Raw genomic sequence first — 18,095 nt, 5'->3', positions numbered from 1 at the left:
TTACCACTTGGGCATCCGGGATTTGTACACGTGTTATGGCATTTTGTATGTGGGCTATACTACAGTTGTTACTCCATACTGCAATCACATGGGTAACTTAGTTAGTTTACATATGGATGAGTCCTATTAAAGGTATGTTCATGTGATGTGTAATGGATGTGCTCCAGCATTGGGTATGTATATTACAGTGAGCCACACACTAGAATGTGCTACACCTTCAAACGACCGTAGGTGGAGCATGCTGGTGTGACAGATACCTGTCATGGGTACACCCCATGCCTTGACACGACATCCATGATCACATTATGTGGAGCCCCTCATTAACGCACCAGGAAATCCATGCAGAGTGTGTGGGGAACAGTGATTACACACATGAGATCCCGCAATTCCCTCTGCTTCACTGAGCGACAGTTGGTTACTCGATGTTGTGGCAACAGCAGACACTGTTTGCCTCGATTGATGTATGGCCTCTGACAATTGGGCGTGTACCTACCGATGTACCTAGGAACCTATACACACAGTACCAACATATGCTGATAGGTGCGTGTACTGTTTGGGTGTTGACATTCCTTTTTCCAATAGCTGTTGTGTGTACAATGGTTGAGGGCTGCCTATGTAGGATTCACACAGTAGCCCACCTATACATTACAATTTACAGGTGGCCGTGTGTGTGTGCCATCCATTTTATTGTGTGTGCAGGTGGAGAGGTGTGTCAGTCCGTAGGGGCCTACACTGTCAGAGTATGTGCTATACGTTCCCTCTTTGCCAAGGCATAGGCATATTGGGCATGCCTCCGTCTGCCTACTGGGGCTGGCACAGGGTGTTCGTGGTCTGAATCCCTCTGTGCCTGTGATGGCCTTGGCAATTGCGGTGGGCTATGAGGGCCTTCACCATTTTGTCCCTGCTGCAGCTGTTTCCGCAGGATCATATTATGTAGCATGGCACATACTATGAAGATGTGGGCACACGTGCCTGGAGAATACTGCAAGGCTCCACCAGATATGTCCAAGCAATGGAACCATGATTTCAGCATCCTAAACACACGCTCTATGATGATTCTGGTTTGTGCATGTGCCTCATTATGGCGTTCTTGCATGGGTGTGTGTGCATTTCTGATGGGAGTTATCATCCACGGCTCCAGTGCATAGCCAGCATCCCCCACAAGGTGGCCATGTGGGATGTCCCCCCTGACAAATACCTGATACAGCTGTGAGGCATGCCAGATATGGGAGTCATGGTAGCTTCCAGGGCTGCCAGCACACACATCCATGATAATGCCCTGGGCATTGCACATGACCTGGCAGTTGATGGAGTGGAATCCCCTGCGCCTACCATGCTCACTGGGTAGTGACTTGATATGTATGTGCATGCAGTCTATCGCACCCAGTACCTCCGGGTAGTGTGCCACATGGTGGAAGTGACGCATATTGCTGGCCAACTCCTCCTGCATTTGGGGGAAGTATATATGCTCATTGGCATGTGGTAACCTGGCATCCAGGAACTGGTGTAGTACCCTGGATGCTGATGCCTGTGAGATCCCTATTATATCTCCAGTTGGCCTTTGAAAGGTACCTGTGGCTAGTATTCGCAAGCTTACACATACCTTCGTGTCCACTGGGATGGGTTCCCCTCTGTTGTTTCTGGATCTCAGGCGTGGCCGGCACAGCTCAACTATTTGCTGTAAGATGTCCCTGTCCACCCTGTAATGCTCTACTATCTCCAGATCATGTAGCCCCTGGTAGGTTACCCTTGGTCTGAACACTCTTCTCCTCCTCCGGGGCCTGCGGTGGTTGTCAGCATCATCCTCCACAACACCATCAGTCTCTACCACATGGTGATGAATCACAGCTATGGCAGTTCCCAACATGTACATTTTAAAAGTTCCCCGTATGTTTACACCTATGGTGCAGTGTTTGGGAATACACAGGTGTGTGTGGGGTGCTTTCACACTTTATACTATTGTGCTTTGAACACCGATGATGTCATAGGGTGTGTCTGTACGATTGTAGCTACAGGGTATCTTATGTGTTTTACGACAGGAGCTACTATTGTGGTGCCCTTGGTGTTGAATTACATTTGGCTGCCGTGGATTACCTCTTGCCCTTCCCTTTACATTTATTCACGTTGCACCTACCATTTTCTGGCATGCATCCAGCAGCCTGCTTTCATTTGTACTTTCCTAGACCTGGCTTATCTTGTGTAATGTGTTCTATTGCTGGTCTACTGCAGGTTTGCTTTGCTCTGCTATGACAGTTCTCCTTTCTTTGCAATCCGACACCTCCCCTATTCTGTTTTGCAGGTTTATGTGAGCAGACTTGTCAGCTGCCGTCGATTGCCCGCTGTGAGTTAATAGGTGTTAATTGCTCAGTTGTACTCCAATTACCCTACTGCAGCATTTCCTTATTTTCTTCTCCTGACCTTCCTGTTTGTGCTATGGTGCGTGGTGCGTGCATCCACTTACCGGGTTTCGGGCACATTTTCATCCCCGTACACATGCGCTTTCAGGCACCATATGTGCTCTCAGTTAAACTATGCTATACCTACTTCCCCACCCCTGTCCTGCAGCTTTGCTTAGCAATGGCCAGGCCAGATTTGCATTGCTCCAGTGTGCTTACAGCTACGGTGGCACACCCCACTGCTGATGTCATGTATACCTCTGAGCCACTCCTTGGTGTTGTAGCGCTGCACCGTATGGTACATCCTTAATCCGGTGGGACGTTTGCGATTCAGTATTACCTGCCTCATTTGCATGGCATTGACTACTAATTCATAGTTACCGTGCCGAACACTGTCACAGACCCTTAGCAACCCTTGCAGCTTGGTTGTGGTGTACCATACATACCATTGCGTATTATGGTGAAATCCTAATTTGTATTACATTGCGATTTTATGACATTTGTATATATTTTCTTTGTGTTCCCATTTGCGCACACATGCCCTGCGCTTGTACTTTGCGTTACTATGGACATGAAATTAAATGTTGTTTTTAGGTGTTCTGCATCTTTTCTTATACCATTGGCTGTATATTTAGCCATTGGCATATGTTAACTTTGTAATACATGAGTCTGGTCTGCTTTCATAGCTCTGATGTTCTGTTTGGAAAAATGTAAACCGTGTTTTTTGGTTTACATTTCTGTGGGCTTACGCTACGCCTGCACCACTTTATGTATCGCTATGTACCTTCATTTGCATGGTGCGGCACTGTGCATGGGGAGATTAGCATACCTAAGTTGAGGGTTGCGCAGATCTGGCATACGCCGGTAGTGCACGTGGAATTGGATCGTACCTGAATCGCTCGGCGGTCATATTTGGCGTTATACCACCTATGCTACGCCTGCGCCTGGTGCAAGCTTCATGAATCCCAGTGTGTGTATTTTGTGTTTGTTACATTTGCACACCTGAGAATATCTCTTTGGTTTTGACCTCAGAGTAGAACCCAAATTATATGGAAAGTGACTAGTTTTATTTTTTATACTAAATTATAATGTGCTAGAGCTAATTTATAAATACTGTATTGTATTTTGTGTTGTGATGAATTTTTACATTTAGAACTTGTTTAGTAAGTAATCTGGAGAGATAAGTGTGTACTGTTATTGTTAAAAATTCTCTATTGTCTCCAGGAGCAGTGTATTTTTAATTGGCCTGTGTGCTCCACTTTGTTTGTTTAAACTTGGTGTGTTTTCTGCACAAATCCATCTGAGGAAATCTACTTTGTTTTCATCTCAAACTAGATCTTACAACACCTAGGAAGTGACTACACAAATACACCTGAGGACATCTACTTGGTTTTCGTCTCAAACCAGATTTTACTACACCTGAGAAGTGACAATTTTTTTTGCTTTAAATTATAGTGTGCTAGAGTACTGTTCTTTGTTTTGAGCTGTGGTGATTTTGTTGCATTTATCACTCATTTAGTAAGTACTCTCCTGGTGAGAGGAGAGGCTACTGCTATTGTTCTTTGCAAAGTTTGCTATTGGCTACAGTGGTAGTGCATTTTTAATTGTCCTTGTGCTCTAGTTTGTTTAAACTCTGTGTTGTTAGGGTTACCACCTGTCCCACTTTGCGAGGGACAGTCCCTCTTTGGGCAGCTGTGTCCTGCAAAAATAATTGAAAAAATGGCAAATGTCCTGAGATTTTAGAACAAAAATATTTTCTACATTTTCTTTAATAGTTGCATGTTGTTGTTGTGACTTTCGGCTTTTCCCGGTTAGGGGTCGCCACAGCGGAACTCCTGTCAGCTAATGATTGGCAGTTGATTTTTATGTACCGAGTTGGCAGCCCTGACGCACAACCTTCAATGAAGGTACGCCCATTCACGCATGTGATTCACGCAGGGTTGGGAGGGTGGCCTAATGTTTAAGGTGTTTGCCTTACAAACACAAGGTACAGGGTTTGAGTCTCACAAGGGACAATTGGCTAGGTTTAAAATGGCTTGCAAGGGCAGTTAATCTAGTACTAATCTATGAACCTAATCTATGAACCTATGTCTCCACGCAGAAGATGCTCTAACTGAGAGTCGAACTGGACAGCGTCTTACTGTGAGGCGACAATGTTACCGCAGCACCACCACCACAGATTTTCTTTAATAGTTGCATAAAACAGTTATTTTGTATCTGAAACACCTAAATGTTATAAGAAACAGAATAAGCAACTAAAATGCTACAAGAATAAGCTTTTATTTAGGCAAAAAAGTGAAGTTTTGTCCTTTGTACTGGTCGTGGGTATGTTTTGCCTTGCAAAATCTGACAATTCTACAAAAAATGTCCCACTTTGGGCATTTGAAAAGGTGGCAACCCTATTGTTTCCACACAAGCATGCCTGCAGACATCTACTTGGCTTTGGCCTCAAACCAGAGCCCACTACAGCTGAGATGTACTGCACATTTCAGAGGATATTTGCATACTTTGAGAACTATTTTTGACAAATCTAAGTATTCACATCAACGAGTTTTGTAAAAAAATCTGCAAATGGCTTAGCGCTCAAATGTACAGCATTGAGTGGAAAGCTCCATTTCAGACAGTGGTGGTTCCACCTTCTGTTCTTAGATTGGCTCCCAAATCCTAATTACAGCTAATTGGCAAAGAGAGATAGGGAGGCAGTCTGAGAACAGAGAGCATAGAAAGCAATCAGAATACTCAGTAGAAGTCCATGGCTACATACAGGGCAGCCTATTAAAACCCACTGTAGCACAGACAAGAAACAAAAATAACCTGCTATCCTCTTCAATTTCCCTCACTAAATATGGTTCTGGCTAATCACATTTAGTGATGAGGAGGAAAAAATAAAATGAAAAATCAAACACGGACTAAAAGAACACAACTGCAAAACTGATAGTTACAAAGATGTGGCGGGGGGGCAGTAAACCTCTTAGCTCAAGAATAAGGGATAAAGACAAAAAGTAACTGGGAATAAAGCTCCCATATTAGAGACACATATTAAATATTACTCTTATATACTTTTAAATTTGCAAGAATAATAGCTTTTGTATTAGCAAGAAGGCTATAAAGTCTGAACTCAAAATGCCTGTGATTATTTACTGACTGCAGTCCTCAGTACATGAATAATATGAGAAAAATCGAGTATATTCAACAAAGTCAAAGATTGTTGAGAACATTGCATGTCTATGTGTGGGGAAGGGAAAATGGGAGATGTTATGATTTGAACCCTATATGTCTGACAGTAGTGACTTTTCTGTTGGTACAATTTATGTATTTCTTTATTCACTGAATTAGAGTGATTCATCTGAATGGTATAGGCTGTAATTGCTGGACACATTTCTATGTTTGTGCATGACTGGGCAGGGGGCCTTTGTTTCTGTGCCTCTGCATCTTATGCTTGACTCTCTGTCCCGGTAATTATAGTCACTTGTTTGACTGAGTACTCCTCAGATGTTTTATACTAATTAAATGAATGAAGAAATGCATAAGCCATGTAAGGCTGTGTGTATTTATTTGGATGTGCATCAGTGTGTGCATGTGAGTGAGTGAGTGAGTGAGTGAGTGAGTGAGTGAGTGAGTGAGTGAGTGAGTGAGTGAGTGAGTGAGTGACACAAAGAGAGAGAGAGAGAGTGTGTGTGTGTGTGTGTGTGTGTGTGTGTGTGTGTGTGTGTGTGTGTGTATGTGAGACTGTAACCATCTTAGCACAAAAGTCAGGAACAAAGGCAGAAATAATTGAGGCAAAGCTCCCAAATCAGAGACAGATTTTAAATATTGTGTTTATATACTTAGAAATTTGCTAGAATAACAGATTTTGCATTAGCATGCATTTTATGAAGGCTATGAAGTCTGAACTCAAAATGTCTGTTATTATTTAGTGACTGCAGTCCTCAGTGTGTGAAGAATGTCTGAGGAAGAGACAACAATATCAGAAAAAATTAGGGATATTCAGCAAAGTCAAAGATTGTTGAGAGCATTGTGTGTCTATGTGTGGGGATGAAAAAAATAGGTGATATAATGCTTTGAACTGTACATGTCTGACAGCAGTGACTTTACTGGTGTTACAATTAATATATTTCTTCATTCACTGAATCTGAATGATACATCCAAACAGTATAGGCTGTAATTGCTGGACACGTTTCTATGTGTTGTGCTTGAATGGAGAGGGGGTCCTGTGTTTCTGTGCCTCTGCATCTTATGTGTGACTCTCTGTCCCAGTAATTATAGCCACTTCACTGGCTTGAGTACTCCTCAGATGTTTTATAACAATTCAAAGAATGAAGAAATACATAAATCATATCAACAGTAAAGTCATTGCTGCTTATGCTTATGTGCACACAAGTGAGCACACGTGTGTGTGTGTGTGTGTGTGTGTGTGTGTGTGTGTGTGTGTGTGTGTGTGTGTGTGTGTGTGTGTAAACCTAGTTCATCAACAATCAGGGATAAAGGCAGTAAATACCTGGGGGCAAAGAAGCACCCAAATCAGAGACAAATTTTAAATATTGTTCTTGTAACATTAGAAATTTGGTAGAGTAACAAATTTTGCATTAGCATGCATTTTATGAAGGCTATGAAGTTAGATCTCAAAATGACTGTGATTATTTAGTGACTGCAGTCCTCAGCATGTGAAGAACTTCTGAGGACTGGACAAAAAGACTCAAAACAATCTGGGATGTTCAGCAAAGTCAAAGACTGTTAAGAGCATTGTGTGCCTATGTGTGGGGAAGGGAAAATGGGAGATGTAATGCGTTGAACTGTATATATCTTGACAGCAGTGATGTTTCTTTTGGTACAATTTATGTATTTCTTCATTCACTGAATCAGAGTGATACATCTGAACACTTTTCTATGTTTGTCAATGTATGTGTGTGGAGGATTCTTGTGTGTCTGTGCCTCTTTATCTTGTCTGTGACCCCGTGTCCCAGTAATTATAATGAGCTCATTGACTGATTACTCCTCAGATGTTTTATTCTAATTCAAAGAATGAAGAAATGCATAAATCATATCAACAATAAAGTTACCTTTGTGCGTGTATTTATTTGCATATGTATGTACGTGTGTATGTGTTTATGTGTGCATATGCGTGTGTGTGTGTGTGTGTGTGTGTGTGTGTGTGTGTGTGTGTGTGTGTGTGTGTGTGTGTGTGTGTGTGCAGACATAATGTATATTTTGATGGAAGAATCATGGCCACGTTTTTTTTGTAAATTGTGAAAACAGGGTGTTCCAAATTTTGACTGTTTGTCACCAGTACTATGGTTTGTGTTCCTCATTGGCCTCCTAGCATGTTGAGACCTGTGCCAGCCCTGCTAATTATATATACTAACTCCGAGATTGCACATTCCCTAGGAAGAGACATATTCTCCAGCCATAGGGATTGTTGATGTAACATACCTGAAGGCCATCTGTTTTGTCTTCCAAGGTGTGTCAACAAAACAGATGTTGACATTTTGGAGTTTCAGTTGTTTTATCCACTCCTATATCTATATATATATATTTATATATATATATATATATATATATATATATATATATATATATATATATATATATATATATATATATATATATATATATATATATATGTAGATATATATATATATTTATATATCTGGATCTAGGACTATTGAATGAAAGTTCAATAGTCCGAATCCACAATACCCGAACGCACTTTAACGAAAAGCGCTTTCACCGAAAAGTGCTTTTGTTAAAGTCCATTAAAAAACCCCCCAATAAACCTGGTATTTTTAGGAAGTATTAAGATCATAATAACTATGCTTAGCTTCATTTAATAGCTGACCTCTACAGAATATACTAAAACAGCAGTTGCATTTAAACCATTCATCTTTATTTTTCTCTATCAACAGAATACACTGAATATCAGTTTAAAATAAATTATTCAGCTTTATTTCTGTCCTTAAAAATATTTTTCTATTTTAAAATAAACTGATTTTCTTCTCAGTACAAATGCTAAATGCTTTCTACATCTATATTTTAAGTTAAAAACAATTCCAAACAGAGTAAAAGTCTATGTACTCAGCTAAGTCTCTTTGTGTTAACTTGGGACATAACAAAACAAAACTCCTTATTGGTTTATGGTCTTGTCTCTTTCTGTATACTTCTTGTTACAGGCCCCAGCCTGGGCATCTCTCAAAGCCAAAGCCTACTCTCCAAGACCCATCTTCTCTTTCTTCAACAATGGCTGCTCTGTCTCAAACAGTGGCCTCTCTCTCTCTCTCTCTCTCTCACTTTTAAACAATATATGCTTCCTCTCAAATAGTTCTCTATCTCACTCTCTGTCTCCATAGCCCTTCCTTTTAAAAAAAGAGGTATGACTTCCTCTATTCTCAGCAAGTTTGTGGGTTCCTCCTCATCTCACACAGCTTGAACACTGCACTCCACAGACCCCTACAGCAATTGCTAGTGACCAAATGGCTCTACCAGCTCAGATATGCAGGGATGAATACCATCAGCAAGCCAGATTTCACATTCGCCGACTAGTGACTTAAATGGCAGAGGACTGTCTTACTTTTATGCCTGTTGTTGTAATACCTTGTCATATATACAAACTGGGACTTGGCAAAGCAGCTTGGGTTTTATATGCCATATCCTGTCTTCTTTCTCATGGACATCTTCCTCTGAGTCACTGGCTTGGTCAAAACTTATTACTGTGGTGAGAACCTTTATATCATTTTTGTTGTTATAGAAACTTTCTTTGGTGAGTGCATTCTTTACTATATTGGCATCTTTCATTCACTGACTTCTGTTTAGCTTTTATGCCAGCATTAGTTTTGACTCCATTTCTGGGGGAACAGTTGACAAGTCTGTCGGTTTAGATATTATGATTGGACTACATTCATTGTTGAGTATATCTGAGGCATTCTGTACACTTCCAATTGGACTTAGGTTTATTTCTGTAGTTTCAAGTTTTGCAGCTATGTGCTTTATGGTCCCACTAGTTAGGCCTGTCTGATCTTCAGTACAATCTTTAGTGGATTCTATTTTTTTAGACTATGATTGCATTTGAAGGTTTTTATATAGGTTGGCTCAGTCATATTCAGAAGATTAGTGTGACTGATGTCCTTCCATTTGAGGGAATTATTTGCCTATCCCAGGTTTGTTACAGCAGTATGACTTTCTTACAGCATTTAATTTCTTGTCTGCTTCCCCCACATATTTGCCTTTACATTCACCTTCTAGATTTTTACATTGAGTGGTTAGCTTGAGAACAGACTGATAATATTCATTCTCTTTCTTCCTGCAGCATACTAATAAGGCTTCCATGCTTTTGGTATTTTTCTTCCAACAATTAGATATAGTTATCAAATGTACTGTGGCACTGTTATTACATCTCTGTATTTCTTTGCATATTGCCTTTTCAGTTCTTCACTAATTAGTGTCAATTGTTTACTTTCATTTACACTTTCAGGTTTATTTGTATACACTACCCGATCTTGTTTTCAGACTCTTAGAGTTGTGACTCTTGCAACTCATTCCCTGCTTGCACATTCTGATACTTTACTTTTAAATCAAGCATATCATTGTTAATTATCTGTAGCTCCTGTCACAATTCTTCCTTTCTACTCTATAAACACACAATTGCCTCAGATTCAGCAAGCCCTGCATGGTGTGCAGGACTAGTGCAGGAGCTCCAGCAGGTAATATGTCTGCCGTACGATCCAGGAATAAGCTGTAGGGACATGCACAAGTGCTCCTGCACTAGTCCTGCACAGACTCAGCTTCTGTATACAAATTACCCCATTTTCAGGTGAAATCCATGCAAATGAGGTGAATTTGCAGTCCAGGAAGCTTGCAGCCGGCCATGCAGGATTAGTGTAATCTGCAGAAATGTACTCGGTTAGTAAATGATACTGAATCCCAGATTTCCCCTCAGTGCTAGTCAGCACCCAACAGTGTAAGAGCAGGAATAGCTTGGTGCAAGCTAGGATCTTTGTCAGTGCTAGCAAAAAATTATGATCCCTCATAAAATCCTCCAAGGCCAGCTTCGAGAGAAAAATTGCACAGGACACTAAAGACAATCATAAGGCTTTTTTCAGTTATGTTAGGAACCTGGGATGCAACTCCCAGACTTGTTCTGAGTTGATTCTAAATGACAGAAAATACACTGAACCCAGAGACATCACCAATATCCTGGCAGACAGGTTCAGTGCAAACTTCTCCACCCCCTCCCCCCCCAAAAGAGCAAGTATCTATCCCGGCAGAGTGCAGCCTGCCAAACATCTCTGATGCTCAGGTGAAGGCCGCCCTCTCCAAAGCAAAAAACACTGCTTCCATGGGACCAGATGGCATCCTGGGTTGCGTCCTACATGAACTCCAAGAAGAACTAATCCCTCAAGTAAAACTGCTGTACAATCTCAGCCTCACTACAGGATATGTGCCCAAAGAATGGCGTACAGCAACAGTGGTCCCACTCCACAAAGGTGGCGCCTCTGCGGACCCTGGAAACTATCGCCCCCATAAGCCTGACTAGCCTAGTATGCAAGGCTATGGAAAGGATCATCATGGAACTCATAAACAAAGACATTGGGGACCTACAGACACTAGATCCTACCCAATTTGGCTTCGTCAAGGGCAGATCCTGCCTTCTGAACCTGGTCGACTTCTTCGAAACAGTCAACAAGGCCATAGATGAAGGGAAGGTAGTCCACACAGCCTATCTGGACCTTGCAAAGGCATTTGACACAATACCCCACTCGGGCATCATAGATAAGCTATCCAGCCTAAATATAAACCCCTATGTCACAAGATGGGTCACAAACTGGCTCAAAGACAGAACCCACAGAGTCAGAGTTGCTGGAGCCATGTCAGACTCGAAACCGGTCACAAGTGGCGTCCCACAAGGTTCTGTCCTGGGACCTCTCTTGTTCGGTATTTACTTTTCTGAGGTACAGGCCAACGTGGGAGGACTATGGCTCACCAAGTTCGCAGATGTCTGCAAACTGGGCGCCATAATCGACTCTCCAGCTGACACAAACATCCTTCAAAAAGGTCTCGCAGAGACGGATAACTGGTGCCAGAGCCATGGTCTAAAGCTAAATGCCAAAAAGTGTATAGTCGTACCCTTTGGCAAAAACAATGTGCCCACAAATTACCACATAGGTGGTAACCCATTAAGTACAGAGAAAGTAATTAGGGATCTGGGGACCCAAGTTGATAGCAATCTCTTCTTTGACAACCACATTGCCAAAGTGGTTAGAAAGACGTTCTACATAGCCCACCTCATCATGAAAGGATTCACATCTAGATCAAGAGAGGTAATCGTGCCCCTTTATTCATCCCTCATCAGGCCCATCATAGAATACAATGCCCCCCTTTGGGATGTACCTTACCCGACACCTGCAGCAATTAGAAAGACCCCAAAAGTACCTCACCAGGAGGATCAAGGGACTCAAACAGATGCCATATGCTGCTCGGTTAAAAAACTCCAGCTCTACTCAGTTGCATACCGCCTACTTCGAGGCGATCTATGCCTGACATATAAAGCTATGTCCAACCCAGAATTAATGGACATGCTCCACCTCAGTAAATCTAAATCCCTTAGAGCCACGCGCTCGAGGGACTTGAACCTCAGCACAGAAATAAATAGAACATGCTGGAGGGACAGATTCATAACCCAGAGGCTCCCTTCACTCTGGAATAGAATTCCAATTCATGTTAGGCAGAGCACCTCACTGACTCTCTTCAAGAAGAGTCTTGATGAGTGGATGGGGGATTGTAGGTTTGTCCCAGGGATTACTTCCGTGTCACTATTAGACAGAGGCACAGTAAACTAAACTTTAAAAAGGGCACAGTATACTCAAATCAAGGGGTGGCGTAAGCCAAACACAATTGGGCTAGGCTTATAAATGCCCCAGGGCAGATAGCCTAGTATGAACCTATGAACCTATGAACCTATGAAGGAGTTAGCTGACATCATAGGGGTGTGTGTCAGGCGTACTGTAAGTAGATTGGAGCCCTGTGGCTTGGGTATGCCCTTAGCTTAGCAGAGCTAAGCAAGGGGGTGTGTCTGAGGCTGCCTAGCACTCTTTACATTGCCTAAGCAGGTGTGCATGCCGCGCACAGGGTTTTAAAGGGAAAAAAGTAAACCAGGAAATAGCAGCTCTGTGCACATTTGAGCACTGTGTTTGCGCGGTGCGACCCCAGGCTTAAACAGGAAGGCAATGGGAAGGGAAACCAGAAGGAAGGTAATCTAGGAGAACTAGCATAGCTGGCAGGTGAAATGTATCAGAATCAGCCAATTACACCATTGGAAACTCTTGGTGTCTGGCTGGTGTGTGATTCTTAACCAATCTGGAAATATATCGCTGATTGATAAGTATATTTCTTGGCATTTTCAGAGTTCTACATTGTCTTAATTTTGCCTGACTGAATTGTTTTATATATTTTCTGGCATTAATTTATGTTTCTCATCTGTCCTGAAACTGCTTACCCCTCTTTCTGAGGTGGAGTTTATAAAACTGGTCTAACAGCTTTTGTGTTATCTGAGTGCTTCAAGGCTTGCTGATTTAAAAATAGTTTCTGTTTTTAAATTCCTGCATACACTGTTGGAAACTCCTGGTATCTAGCTGGTGTGTGATTCTCAAACAATCTGGAAATATATCGCTGATTGATAAGTATATTTCTTGGCATTTTAACCTTTCAGAGTTCTGCATTGTCTTAATTTATCCTAACTGAATTGTTTTATATATTTTCTGGCATTGTTTTCTGTTTCTCATCTGTCCTGAAGCTGTTTTCCCCCTCCCCCACCCTTTTCTTGTGGTGTTGTTGTTGTTATAACTGGTGGCTTTGCAGTTGCCCGTCCCTACTGCAAATTTGATCTGGAACACCCCTCACAGTCTGGTGTTCACTCTACTTAATACAGAAAGTACATCTGAGAAGGCCAACCCACTTAGGTTTTTAACCTTGAATTTTTCTGAATTTCTTCTGCTCCTTCTTCCCCTCTCCTTGCACTTTACTTTAAAAAATTGCACTTTATTTTGCTTTTGCATCTTCTTAAAACTACTCAGTTGTATTTATTCTGCTCCATTTATTACTACTTGGTAGTAGCCTGGTTAAATTGTAACTGTTATTCTAAACCTTTTGGTTTAAGTACTTGAGCTCCAGACCAGTTGTTTTACATTAAAAAGGTTTGTGGTCTGCACTGTTGTGGCAGGACAGGTAGCTTACATCCTTCTAAGTTGAGAATTGCTGATTGAAGGCTCAGTGTCTGTTATTCTAAAAGTATATTAGTTCTGGTTAAAGCACTTAGGCTTCAGGCCAGTTATTTTTCATTAAGGTTTGTGGTCTGCACTTTTGTGAGAGGAGAGGCTAGATTCTGCCCTTCTGAGCTGGGAAATTCTGGTTAAAGGCTTATTGTGCCTGCTTATTTGAACTGTTTCTTTTCTGAAATTGGTGCTCCTTGTTTGCTGTAGCATAGACTAGATTCAGACATCCTGAATCTAGCTTTGTTTGTATAACTTGAGCACTAATCCAGCCTTTTCTGGAGAAGTTTCCCCTGCACCCTAGTGGCAGGAGTGTGCAGTTAGAACTTGTCTGATTGAAGACTGCTGGAACAGGGCTCAGTTTTGAGCTGTTATACTGGTTAATTGGGTAATTTGTTTAAATCAGTTTGCTTGTTTTCTATTGTTATATAAAAATGCTCTTTATTAATCTGCTTTTACTGTATTTGTGTTTCTTCCTACTTTATTACTTTATTTTGCTTTTGCTGCTTGTTCTTAAAAGTATTTAATTGCATTTATTCTGCTGCATTTATTACTGCTTGTTAGTAGCCTGATTAAATTGTAAATGTTATTCTAAGCCTTTGGTTGAAGCACTTGGGCTTCAAACCAGTTGTTTTACATTAAGAGGGTTTGTGGTCTGCACTGTTGTGGCAGGACAAGTAGCTTACATCCTTCTAAATTGGGAGCTGCTGATTGAAGGGTTGGTGTCTGTTATTCTAAAAGTGTATTAGTTCTGGTTTAAGCACTTGGGCTTCAGGCCAGTTAATTTACATTAGGAAGGTATGGTCTGCACTCTTGTGGGAGGAGAGGGTAGATTCTGCCCTTCTGAGCTGGGAGTTTCTGGTTAAAGGCTTATTGTGCCTGCTTATTTGAACTGTTTCTTTCTGAAATTGGTACGCCTTGTTTGCTGTAGCATAGACTAAATTCAGACCTGAATCTAGCTTTGGTTGTATAACTTGATTACTAATCCAGACCAGCTTTTTTTGGAGAAGGTTCCCCTGCACCATAGTGGCATGGCAGGAGTGTGCAGTTAGAACTTGTCTGATTGAAGACTGCTGGAATTGGGCTCAGGTTTTATCTTTTTATTGGTTAATTGGTTAATTTGTTTAAATCATTTTTTTTAAGCTTAGAAATAACAATGAGTGTTAATATATATATATATATATATATATATATATATATTCGCATTCATGTCATATGAAAGAATGTTTATTGTACTTGTTATTATTTATGGGTATTATCAGGCTGGTCTGCTATACACATGAATGTTATTAGAGTAGTGAGGTTTCTGTGTTCATCTTGATTTATAAATGTTTTCCATGTTTGACGTTTTATATTGTGAGCATTTCCCTTTTAACTAGGAATTACTATCTAATTAAGAAATGTATTTAAACTTCTATTGTTGGTTTTTTCACTGTTTGTCTGAAGAAGGCTTGGTAGTGACTGAGCCGAAAGCGCTTACAATAAACAGTGTCTATTACGTTGAGTCCATTCTCATTGCTTCCAGATCCATCTCGTTTGTATTTTTACCAGTTTTATCTTTTTGCCATTTGTTTTTGTTTAAATCAGTTTGCTCATTTTCTACTGTTATATTAAAAAAAATACACTTTATGCATCGCCGCTTAGCTAGGGTTAAAGTATTCCCGGCGCCATAAAGTCTGCTCTTTAAATTTTCCCTTAAAACTAGCCAGTTTTTTTAGTTTTAGCACTCAAATCTGTTTCTTTGAGCTCAGCACTTGTTCATAACTCATTGTAAGCACTAAATAAGCTACAAATAACTACAGCACTCAACTTTCCTCACTTGTTTAGAGGAAAACAGTTTTTAGTACTTAATAAATCAGCACATATCCAGGCATGTCTATGGGTCAACTCCTGGTGTTTTCTCCTGTCTACCTGATGAATCTGGGCATCTTTGGGCAATGCAGCAATTGCCTCATGTACACAATCAACCCTCTCCTCCAAAGCAGAAACACAAGCAACCTCCACCCCCCCAACACAATCCAAATGACACATAGCCCACAAACTCAGTGTGCCACTCAACCACAGCCCATATTGCATAACAACGTACCCATCACTCTAGTCATAGATGACTCTATAGTCAGGCACACTGATGTTCCACTCACCAGGCTAAACAAGGAGAAAGTTACTATCAGCTGCTGATTGGGTGCCAGGATCTGCCCCACAATGCATGTACTCATGTCACTCCACAACAAGTACAAATATGACTCATTCATTGTTTATGTTGGTGTGAATGACCTGAGATGTACCTCCTGGACTACATGAAAAGAGACATGGAGGAGCTCTCCAATCTTGTAGCCCAGGCAGGTATGACCGTAGCCCTGAGTAGCATCCTGCCATCACCCAGAATGATACCACAGTACAAGGACAAAATGATTGACTTCAACAATTGGCTAAGCTTCTGGTGTCATTCTAAGGGGATCCAGTATCTGTCTGCCTGGGATGACATGATCAACAGACCACAATGCTTTGCCAAAGATGGCCTGCACCTGTCACCCTTGGGATTTCGGATACTGGCTAAGGCTCTTGCCACCCCTATAGGGCCTTTTTTAGGCAAAGTTCAAATGACAAATTCACCACCATAACAGGTAGAAGTAAGCAAGATCTGAGGGTAATGCTACTCAATGCTACAAGTCTAAACCTCAAAATGCATTCACTTGAGGCACTCCTTAAAATGGAGAACATCATCTGTGCAGTGACAGAGACCTGGTTCAAGGCTCCAGAGAGCACCCCTGCATTACCAGGCTATAATTCATACCACACCTTTCAGCCACCTAACCTGGACTGAAACACTAAAGGTGGAGGCGTGTCCATATTCATTAAGGATATCCACACTTCCAGGCTAGTTGCTCAGCATAATGCATCCAAGATTATCCATGTGCAACTAAACCTGGGCAAGACTGCAATCCAAATTGTAACTTGCTACAGATCCCACACCATGCCCCAGGATTCCCACTCCTTATTTCTTGATACACTGGAAAATATTAGGGTACAACCCAACACCTTCATAATGAGCGATTTCAACTACCCCACCATTAACTGGGAAAACTACTCATGTACCAACTTTTTTACTCACCATTTTCTGGAATTCATAAATTCCAATGCCTTGGATCAACTTATCAACTTATCCACACCCCCACCAGGGGCAGCAATATCCTAGACCTGGTCATTACCAAAATGGACGACCGGTGTTCCACACCAGAGGTCAGTTCCTCATTGTTCAGATCCAACCACATCCCACCCCACCCCCCATTAGGGAAAACACTGTAAAACATTTCTCCAAAGCCAACTTCATACTTCTTAAGACAGAAGTGGCAAACTTCACGACACCCATGCAGATGGACAATAGAGGTACGACTGCTGAATCCTACACAAATGCACTTTATAAGCACTTGCATGAGTGCATGGGGTCATGCTATCCCTAACAGAACCAAGATACTATCCTCCAAAAAAAGGAAGCCAATCTGGTGGCCCCCCTGCCATAAACAAACTCTACAACAGAAGAAAGAAACTGTTGCAAAAAAGAGTAAAATCCCATGATTGGAGAAACTCCCTGGTCAGCCTCAGTAAGAAGCTGAGATCCCTCATAAAATTCTACAAAGCTAGTTATGAAAACAAAATCACCACTGATTCTAAAGACAACCACAAAGCATTCTATAGCTATGTCAAGAATCAAAATGGCAACACTCAGATCTGCTCTGAGTTACAGCACAATGGTAAATATACAGAACCAACTGATATTGCCAACATCCTGGCAGATAGGTTCAGTGTTAACTTTACCCCTCTCTCACCCCCTAAAGGGCCCATCTCTATACTGGAAGAATGCAAAGTTCCTGTAATCATGGCTGCACAGGTAAAAACCACACTCTCCAAAGCCAAGAACACAGCATCCATGGGACCTGACAACATCCCAGGCTGCGTTCTACATGAACTACAGAATGAACTGGCACCCCACCTAAGCACCATGTTCAATCATAGCCTCTCCTCAGGCTTTGTGCCCACTGAATGGTGCACAGCGACGGTTATCCCACTCCACAAAGGGGGAGCCACCACGGACCTTGGGAACTACCACCCCATTAGCCTAATGAGCCTGGTCTGCAAGGCCATGGAACTATCATCATGGAACTTATAAACAAAGACATTGGTAATCTCTAAACTCTGGACCCCACCCAATTTGGGTTTGTAAAAGGCAGATCATGTCTCCTAAACCTGATAGACTTCTTTGAAGCAGTCACCAAAGCCGTAGACGAGGGTAAGGTGGTTCACACAGCCTATCTAGATCTCGCCAAGGCTTTTGACACCATCCCCCACTCTGGAATTATAGATAAACTCACTAAACTAGGTATAAATCCCTATGTCACAAGATGGGTTGCAAACTGGCTCACTGACAGAACCCAGACTGTGA

The sequence above is a fragment of the Protopterus annectens genome, chromosome 2.part1, assembly GCF_019279795.1.
Source record: "Protopterus annectens isolate FY-2018-M chromosome 2.part1, PAN1.0, whole genome shotgun sequence".
Lineage (NCBI taxonomy): Eukaryota > Metazoa > Chordata > Ceratodontiformes > Protopteridae > Protopterus > Protopterus annectens.
This window is presented reverse-complemented; position numbering follows the sequence as displayed.